The sequence below is a fragment of the Acomys russatus genome, chromosome 18 (genome assembly GCF_903995435.1).
Source record: "Acomys russatus chromosome 18, mAcoRus1.1, whole genome shotgun sequence".
NCBI lineage: Eukaryota > Metazoa > Chordata > Mammalia > Rodentia > Muridae > Acomys > Acomys russatus.
In genome coordinates this window covers 17,179,716-17,188,816 of record NC_067154.1, presented here as the reverse complement: position 1 = coordinate 17,188,816, position 9,101 = coordinate 17,179,716, and the positions used below count along the sequence as shown (strand labels likewise).

The following is a 9,101-nucleotide window of genomic DNA, read 5'->3' as shown; positions in this document are numbered from 1 at the left end:
TATAAATATCTGTGTTTTTCAATGGTCTTAAACGACCCTGTGAAAGGGTTGCGAGCCACAGGTTGAGAACTGCTGACCTACAGGTATGTGTAATATTTAGTTTCTCAGTTTGAATAGTGGGATGTAATCAACAAAGGAATGTAATGAAAATGATAAAAACTCAAATCTGCGGAGATGGAAATTGTCTTAGTTTTGCAAAAAACTTTATAAACTGGGCTGGAGCATAACAGAAATGTATTCATTATGATTTTGAAGGCTGAAAATCCAAGACTAAGTAGTCTATGGTGAGGGCTTGATGTTGACTCTGTTTCTTAGCAATTAAACTTTATTATGCAACCCAACTAGCTTATACAAGAAGGAAAAAGGTTAAAGGGACAAAAGAGTGAACCTTCCGGTAGCCGGTCCACGGGACGGATCCTTAGGTATCTCTCTGGCCGGCGTGCTGATCCAGCTTGTCCGCTGCCCCTGCACGTTCTCTCTGCAGCCAACTTTGTTATTCTTTCTTCCCCAACTCCTTCAGCCACGTGGGACGGACCGGCTCCTTCTCCCGGTGAGGGTCCAGGTGGGGTTCCCAGGTCTGCTTCCTGAATTCCAGACCCAGGATGGCTCCACTCAGTCTGTCACAAGGTATTCATGGGGTGCCCCAAGGGTAAAGCCCGCCAAGATTGCTCCCACCTGTGACAAAGCTTACTCCTTCCCACAGCTTTCCTCCTGTTTTGCAGAGGAGCGCCTTGTTACAAGTGCACTGCAAAGAGCAAGCGTTCTGCTCCTTTCATCTCCCCCCCCCTTCCTCTTTGGTTAGGGGCATTTGTCACACCAGTGAGGGTCTTGTGCTTGTGACATAAGTATCCCTATAATTGTTTACCTGCCAATGCATCCAAATAAGGGTTTAGGCTTCAATTATAAATTCGGGGAACATAAATGTTCAGTCTGCATCAGGAGCCTGGAATATTAGACATCAAGATGCTTTATTATAAAATACATGTCAATGATGAAGCTGGGTCTATGTGTAACAATGTGTCCTTTTGAGAACCATTTCTCCCTCCTCTCTGAGAGAATTTAATTTAATTCTCTACATAGGTCAGTGTGTGTCTGTGTGTGTGTGTGTGTGTGTGTGTTGTAGTGAGAGTATTTGTGCCTTACAGTGTGATTGTTTGAGTTCTGAAGGGCCAATCTATTTTATGCATACTACATACTAGTGCCATTAAACAAACTGCTGTACTAACCAAAGACAATGCGTGCAGTAACCCTAGATCCCCCTATCCAGATCTAGCCAATGGACAGCTCATTCTCCATGGTTGTGAGGAGAGCAGGAACTGCCTCTCACATGAACTCTGGTGCCCCCTATCTGACCACTTCCCCTTGGTGGGAGGCCTAGTGGCACTCAGAGGAAGGGGAAGCAGGCTATCCAGATGAGACCTGATAGGCTGTGATCATATGGTGAGGGAGGAGGTCCCCTTCTGTCACAGGCCTAGGGGAGGGGAATAGGGTGAAAGAGGGAGGGAGGGGGAATGGGAAGATACAAGTGAGGGGATAACAATCAGGATCTAATCTGAATAAATTATTTTAAAAATAAAAATTAAAAAATGAAAGAAAAAAAAAAAAGAATATTCCCACCTCTATGGTGATCATATTGCTATTGCTAAGTGTTGGGAGTTTGTGTTCTTTTTCTTTTATTGATTTTTTTTTCTGGATGTGATTTATTTCTGTTGACATTTTAAAGCAGATGTTCTTGGATTTATGTGTGAACTTCAACATTTTTTATTTAAAATATAGTCCGACAAGAGGAATTATTGGGCCAATTATTTTGGACATTTTTACTGTTCTTCAAATCTACTGCCATATTTCTTTCTGGAAAGCTTGTAAGCGCCGTGTTTATCATCTTCACTTTCATACACTGGGGTCATATGTATTATTCTGAACGACTCTGCTTTAAAACTTTTTAATAGGCATGTGCTGTGCCGCATTTCATTTAACAAATGCCACACTGACCTGGTAACTAATCCTGTACAAACTATTGCAAAAGAGAGTGTCTACGTTAGGGTTCCATTGCTATGAAGAGATACCATGACCAGGGCAACTTGTATAACGGACAACATTTAACTGGGGCTGGCTTACGGTTTCAGTCCATTGATGTCACAGTGGGAAGCATGGCAGTGTCGAGGAGTCAAGAATTGTACATCTTTATTTTTATTTTATTTTATTTATTTATTTATTTATTTATTTTTTTGTGACAGGGTTTCTCTGTGTAGCCTTGGCTGTCCTGGAGCCACTTTGTAGACCAGGAACTCACATCCATTTGCCTGCCTCTGCCTCCTCCGAGAGTGCTGGGATTAAACGTGTGTGCCAACTCTACATCTTGATTTCAAGGAAGCCAGGAAGAGACAGGCTCCACAGAAAGCCAGGAAAAGGCTTTCATTCCATACTGGGTAGCACAAGAGCATAGGAAACCGCAGAGCCCACCCCAACAGTGACAGGCTTCCTCCAACAAGGCCACACCTACTCCAACAAGGCCACTCCCACTAATAGTGCCACTCCCTATGGGCCAAACATTCAAACACATGAGTCTGTGGGGGGCCAAACCTATTCAAACCACCACCCACAGTAATGTGAAATACCACCTATTTTTGCTCATTCTATGGAATAAGCACAAAGAGGGATAAATTCTCTCTGATCCATGGTGTCTGTGGAGTAGCTGTGCGATCCAGTAGCTAAGATGAATCAGAACTGGGGAAATGGAGTCACTAATAGGTACTTTCACTCATAAAGTAAACTTTTCGCCCATGGGCAGTGAATGCTGCCTCCTGGTCAGAGCACCTACCTGTCTATACGGCGCCTCAAGTGTGTAAAAGTCCCAAGAGAAAGGGGCAGGAACTGCATGATCTTCCTAACAAAGCCTTGACATGTTGGTCCTAGAAACCACAAGCTATCTAGACTACAGAAAGGAGGCTAGCTAGAAGGGCGAACAGTCTGTGGATATGTTTAAAAACTGTCATACTTATTAAAGACATTTAGGTCACATGTTGTTCTTTTTTTTTAATTTTTAAATTTGAATTTATTATAATTTCTTCAGATTACATCCTGATTGTTACCCTCGCCCTCCCCCACCGCCCGCCACTTGTAACTTCCTGTTCCCACCCACCCTCCCTCTTGCACCCTATTCCCCTCCCCCTAGACCTCCGACAGAAGAGGATTTCCTCCCCCACCATAAGGCCACAGCCTATCAGGTGTCCTCTGGATAGCCTGCTTCCCCTTCCTCTGAGTGCCACCAGGCCTCCCCACCAAGGGGAAGTGGTCAAATAGGTGACCCCAGAGTTCATGTGAGAGGCAGCTCTCGCTCTCCACACAACCGTGCACAATGAGCCGTCCGTTGGCTAGATAGATCTGAAACAGAGATGGATGCGCGGTAGCCTCATATAGTACGCATTAAGGCCGCGTCAATATAAAGCATCAATTCTGGGAAGCTAGCAAGGCCTTCTATTGGAGTTTTTCTTAGCAGGAATCTATATAAAATGTGTTTCATTCCCCGCCTCTTCCCGCCCCCCGCCAAGAAACGGTATATACCTTATTTCTGCCTCTTTTGAGAAAACATTTGATTCTCACTGTAATCTTCTTTCAGCCATGCCCCCTCCCGCCCCCAAAAGGGGGGGGGCGTCTCTGTGACCTTCTCAGGAAGCAGAGCGATGGCAATTCAGCTCAACATGTAGCCAGTGTTGCTACAACTTTAGTAGTTTGGCCCCACGTGGTTTATTTATTTTTTTATTTTAGTCTTATTTAAGCTCAGCGCAATCTGGAGAAATGGCTGACTAGATCTCAGCTAGCACATCCAGGCATACACAAATCTCTCTTTGAGGACTAAAGTAAGCCAAGTACAGACCAGGTGCAGTTTATATAGGAACTCTTTGTAAAGCACATGAGACGCCTGCCATAAAGAGCGGCTCTATAGATTGACAGAAAAACAAGTTTATGATAATGGGCCTTGAGGAAGGTCCAGGGCCAGAAGGTTTCTGGCTACACAGACCAGGCAAAGGTCACCAGGCTAGAGAGGATGCCCACTGTTTGTCTGTGCATGGCATGTTCTGCTGATGCACGGGTGCTAGTGAGCTCGCACAAAGGCCTCTGGGCCCTCTACAATTTTTAAAGAGCAAAAAGAAATAGCCAAGTAATAAACTAACCAATAAAAATAATCTCTTCAATTTGTGGAGCTGAGCTGAATGCAAACCTAAGCCATCTGGTTCCAGACTGAGTGCTAATTTGTTGGGGAAGATGCAGGTGAAGCTACTGAGTTTACGCCAATGACCGTTGCTTCCAGCCCAGCTGAGCTCAGATGAACATGCCATAGCCAATAACTTTTGAGTTAAATACTGCCCTTTCCCAGTCTACCACCTCCAACCCCCAACACAGGAGCCAGTAATATAGTAATGACGTTTGAAAATCATGTTGTGAGTAGGTGACAGAAGAAATGAACCAAACAGGGCCTAGCTTAGATATGGCTGCCCCTGGTGTGCTGGCTAGTCTTGTGTCACCTTGACACATGAACTAGAGTTATCTGAAAGGCGGGCATCTTAACTGAGAAAATGCCTCCACAAGATCTGCCTAGAAGGCATTTTCTTAATTAGTGATTGATGGTGGCCCATTGTGGGTGGTGCCATCCCTGGCTGGTGGTCCTGGCTTCTATAAGAAAGCAGGCTGAGTAGGCCATAGAAAAGGCAAAAAAGAAATTTACAGCCAATCGCTGAGCAGGGAAGAGAATAGGGCTGGACTTCCTGCCAGTCAGGGGAGGAGGAATTAGAAGAGGAAGTGGAAGGGATTCAGCCACAGGACTGAGCCGCGGGCAGAGGTCCAGAAGACATCAGAAAGGGAGCTGGAGCAAAGAAAGCTACAAAGTGTAAGTGTCTCTGGGATGTAAGCAAGGAAGCCGAATTAGCTTAGAGGGTTAAGAAGAGAGTAATAACTGCTCGGTTCTTGTGCTGTGACGCTGGTTAAAATAATATAATAGAGTATCAATTATTTGTGTGATAGCCAGGTTAAGAGAGAAACTGAGAAACACAACTTTATAAAAATACCTTTAACAAAGACATATACTTTTAATTCTTTAATTCAGTTCTTGAGGTGGGAAGACACATCTTTAATGTGGGCCAGACTTTTTTCTGGAAGCCTATATAAAGACATGGAAAAAGGAAACTTTTGTTCTTTGCCTGCTTGCCCTCACCTTGCTAGCCCATCCATTCCTTCACTGGCATTGGAGTCTGCTTTTTCAGGATTGTACCATATCCTGATGATCAGCTGAGATAGCCAGCCTGTGAATTGAGCAGCTACTGGATTCCTGGGCTTTCTGTTCACAGCTGGTGATTGTTAGATTAGCTGGGCCGCAGCCTGTAAGTCATTCCAATAAATCCCCATATCTATCTATCTATCTATCTATCTATCTATCTATCTATCTATTTCTCTCTCTGTCTCTCTGTCTCTCTGTCTCTCTGTCTCTCTGTCTCTCTGTCTCTCTTTCTCTCTCTCTGTGTTCTGGACTGGGACTGATGAGGGATCCAGAATTTTTGAGTTAAATACTACTGTTTTTCTCTTCAGTGTACAAACAGCCATATATGTATAATATATATAATATGTATATACATACACACACATATGCACATATATAATATATGTCCATGTATATGTACTTCCATATATATGGAATATATATTCATGAATATATATAACAGAGTCACCCACCAGAACTAATTCCCCTATGGAGAAATATACTACTATTTGCTAAGTGGACATGGTGTCAAGCTGCCGTCTAAATATTTATGTTTATATCTATAGATTGGTATCTCACTTAGCCTTGGTCAGGGAAGCTTGTGTTTGTGGTGGTCAGTGGTTAATATAGAAACTCATAAGTAATCAGGTGCTGAGAATGAGTGGTTGTGGAGCACTCGGCTATAAATAGCATGCCTTTATCACACCCTGCGAGGCTCAGGGAGCATTTTGGAAGGAGTATGGGGAAAAGTGTAAGAGCTGGAGGATGGGGAGGAGTGATGTGAAATGCTAGCTTCTGAACGGAGATCCCACACCCATGAACTCACAGCAGAAGTGGCCACATGTACAAGACATGCGTAAAACTAGGCCCATCAACATTCTGTCAAGGATGGGAAATGAGCGTATAAGCTGCACCCCACCCCTGAGCCAGGTGCTATAGGATGTTAATGGTGGATAAGGGAGATGAGTCACATTCCTCAGTAGCATAGTCACTGGTAACTGTCCTTGCTCCAGTAAATTTCCCCCGCCAATCGTTATGTATGTTACTCTAATTAAATGCAATGTGACACCTACAAACATACTTATGTACGTGTTCATCGATGCAAATATGAATACCCACAAGCATGCAGGCTCAATACCAGTGGCTTTGCAAAGCAGGCTTTCAGTGCAGGATTGGGACTGCTAAGGTTGGGGTTGAGTGCTACTGTGTTTCTCTCCAGTGTGCACACAGCTATTGTTTCTCTACCCTGCATCCAGTGTGTAGCAAATCTAATATATTGTTCATGTATTTAATCCCAGTACTTAGGAGGCAGAGGCAGGCATATCTCTGTGAGTTCAGGGCCAGCCTGGCATACAACGTCAGGGTTACATAGAGAGACCCTGTCTCAGAAAAAAAAAATTCTTTTTAAAGTACACATGTGCACACATACAATTGTTGGCTCTGTTAGTCTAGAAACCTCTGTTCAATGTAATATTCTCATGGGATTTAATACCTCTTACAGATGAGACTGACATTTAGACAAGCTGTATTTAATTTCAGCATGTGCTTTCTCAGGAATCCAAATTGACCGGGACAAATATTTAGCACCTAGAATTGACAAAGGCAATATGTTATGGAATCATCTGCTAACCATAGAAGCATAAAGAAAATTCCATCAAGAATGGAACAGTAATCTTTGTGCAGTGGCAGTATTGTAGCCGATGAGGTTTATCTGAGGCACGATTATTGCTTATTGAAAGAACAGAACAGTTGAATTTATTATTAACTCAGGAGATGGGAAAGCAAACAAGGTTAATAGATGTGTGGGTCACTGCAATTCTCTTACCATTGGGGAAAATTTACTGGTAGAAAAAAGTGATCAAATCATACAGAGTGCTGAAAAGGAGAGAGGTATGGGCTTCCAGTTGTTCCCCTAGAAGCAGAAATAAATAACGTTGTGCTATTTGATGAACTCAGTACAGATTTCTCCTCCCATGGCATCAAAGCACATAGGGCTCTGTAAATTTCTTTCCTGGTGATGCCAAGCCTCTCCTTGTCTATAGCAGCTTTACTGCTGGTGAAGACATATTTTGAAACTTCGTATACAGAAAAGCAAACTGAATTACTTATTGAAACCAGGATCTGGCAGAACCTGTAAGCACAGGCAAGCAAAGCCACAGGAAGGATATTGAGAGGCACGAATGCTGTAGCTTCAGGAGCATGAGCAATGGGGTCTGCAGGGCGCCACCCAACTCACACATTACTGGTTTCTGTCTTCATGTATCTAATGTTTTAACAAGTTTTAGGTGATGGGGGGAAAATGTACCTGTCAACAAGATGAGCCTAAAACACCACAGATAAGACAAAATGGACAAGAGATGCATGGTCCCACCCTCGAGGTAGAGCTACGGGTCGTCAGTGGCTGCTGAGAGGGAGAATCAGTTTTCTTCAGGGATAAGCTCCCACATGTGTTGTTCAACCACAAGTTGTCATCCCTGGACACATATGAGCAAAGCTAAATTGGCTCAGTAGATTGTATATACATAGATGTGTGTGTGTGTGTGTGTGTGTGTGTGTGTGTGTGTGTGTGTGTGCGTGTTTCTAAAAAGACAAGACTTATGGAAGGAGATGCAAGAGCAGTTGGTGGGGAAAGGGTGGGAGTGATACAGATGCAATACCCATGTATGAAGTTCTCCAAAACTCAATTAAAAAAAAGAAGCTTGAGGTTTGTTTTGTCTGGCATCTGGATCTTCCAAGTATGGCTAATGGCATCCGTTTACAACTGTTTTTAAAATTAACAATTTGAGTTGAAAAATTGCATTATCCAGCCCAAATGCCCTTGAACATTCATTCCTTAGCCTTTTGGCTCCATCTTCTTTTTCATTCTGGATGGGGATAATCTCAGTTAGCCCCAGTCCACGCCAGAGATGAGATCTGCCTTCTCCTTAATGCTCACGGTCCCCACGCCTCTCTGTTGCTCTGAGGTTTAAAATGAGTAGCAATTTTCATTTTTGACACACTTGGCTTCAGAATTGAGGTAAAAAATGCTGTGAGCCTGGAGTCTCTGAGGAGTGTCAAGGGCTCATCCAGTTGGTCTCCCGTCTCCTGTTCATCCTTTGTATTTCCACACAATGTCACCACTTCCTACTTTAGGAAGGGCCATCGTATTCATGTCCAGCATCTTTACCTCCAACACTTGATCCCTTCTGGTGTCTGAGAAATCAAACGTACAAATTTGATTACATGGTTTTTTTTTTTTTCTCCACTAGCTTTGTCAATGACTCTGAACTGCCCGTAAGGGAGATTCTTCACATGAAAACATGGGATTGTCTTTGATCTGCCTCCTCTCCATAAAATTCTACTGCATCCTCTCTTATTCCACTTTCTCTCTTTATGTTCAACACTGGACTTATGGCTTCCTGGGTGTTTCTCCATAACCTGAGCGTTATGGTGAATTAGTACTTATTCATAAAATACAACTTACTCCAGTCACTTTTCTTCCTAGTGAGACAAAATAACTGATAATTTAAGGGCAGAAAGGCCTATTTCAGCTCATGGTTTCATAGGGATTTCAGTCCACCATAGCTGGAAAGTCATGGTGCAACTGAAGGGGCGTCTGCTAGATACTGTTTGTTTGTTTGTTTGTTTTTGTTTTTCTAGAGAAAGTTTCTCTGTATGTCCCTGGCTGTCCTGAAACTCACTTTGTAGACCAGGCTGGCCACAAACTCAGAGATCTATCTGCCTCTGCCTCCTGAGTGCTGGGACTAAAGGTGTGTGCTACCATACTTGGCTCAGGATACTCAGTTTGGGCCATGAAGCAGAGAGGGCAGCTGGACCAGCAGGGAATGGAGTTTTCGCAGGCCCGTTG

At 43.4% G+C, this 9,101-nt stretch overlaps 1 pseudogene; it reads left to right on the top strand.

The window, feature by feature from the left end:
- Window positions 1-6,925: 6,925 nt before the first annotated feature.
- On the top strand, window positions 6,926-6,994 carry LOC127202419 (uncharacterized; annotated as a pseudogene).
- Window positions 6,995-9,101: the final 2,107 nt, after the last annotated feature.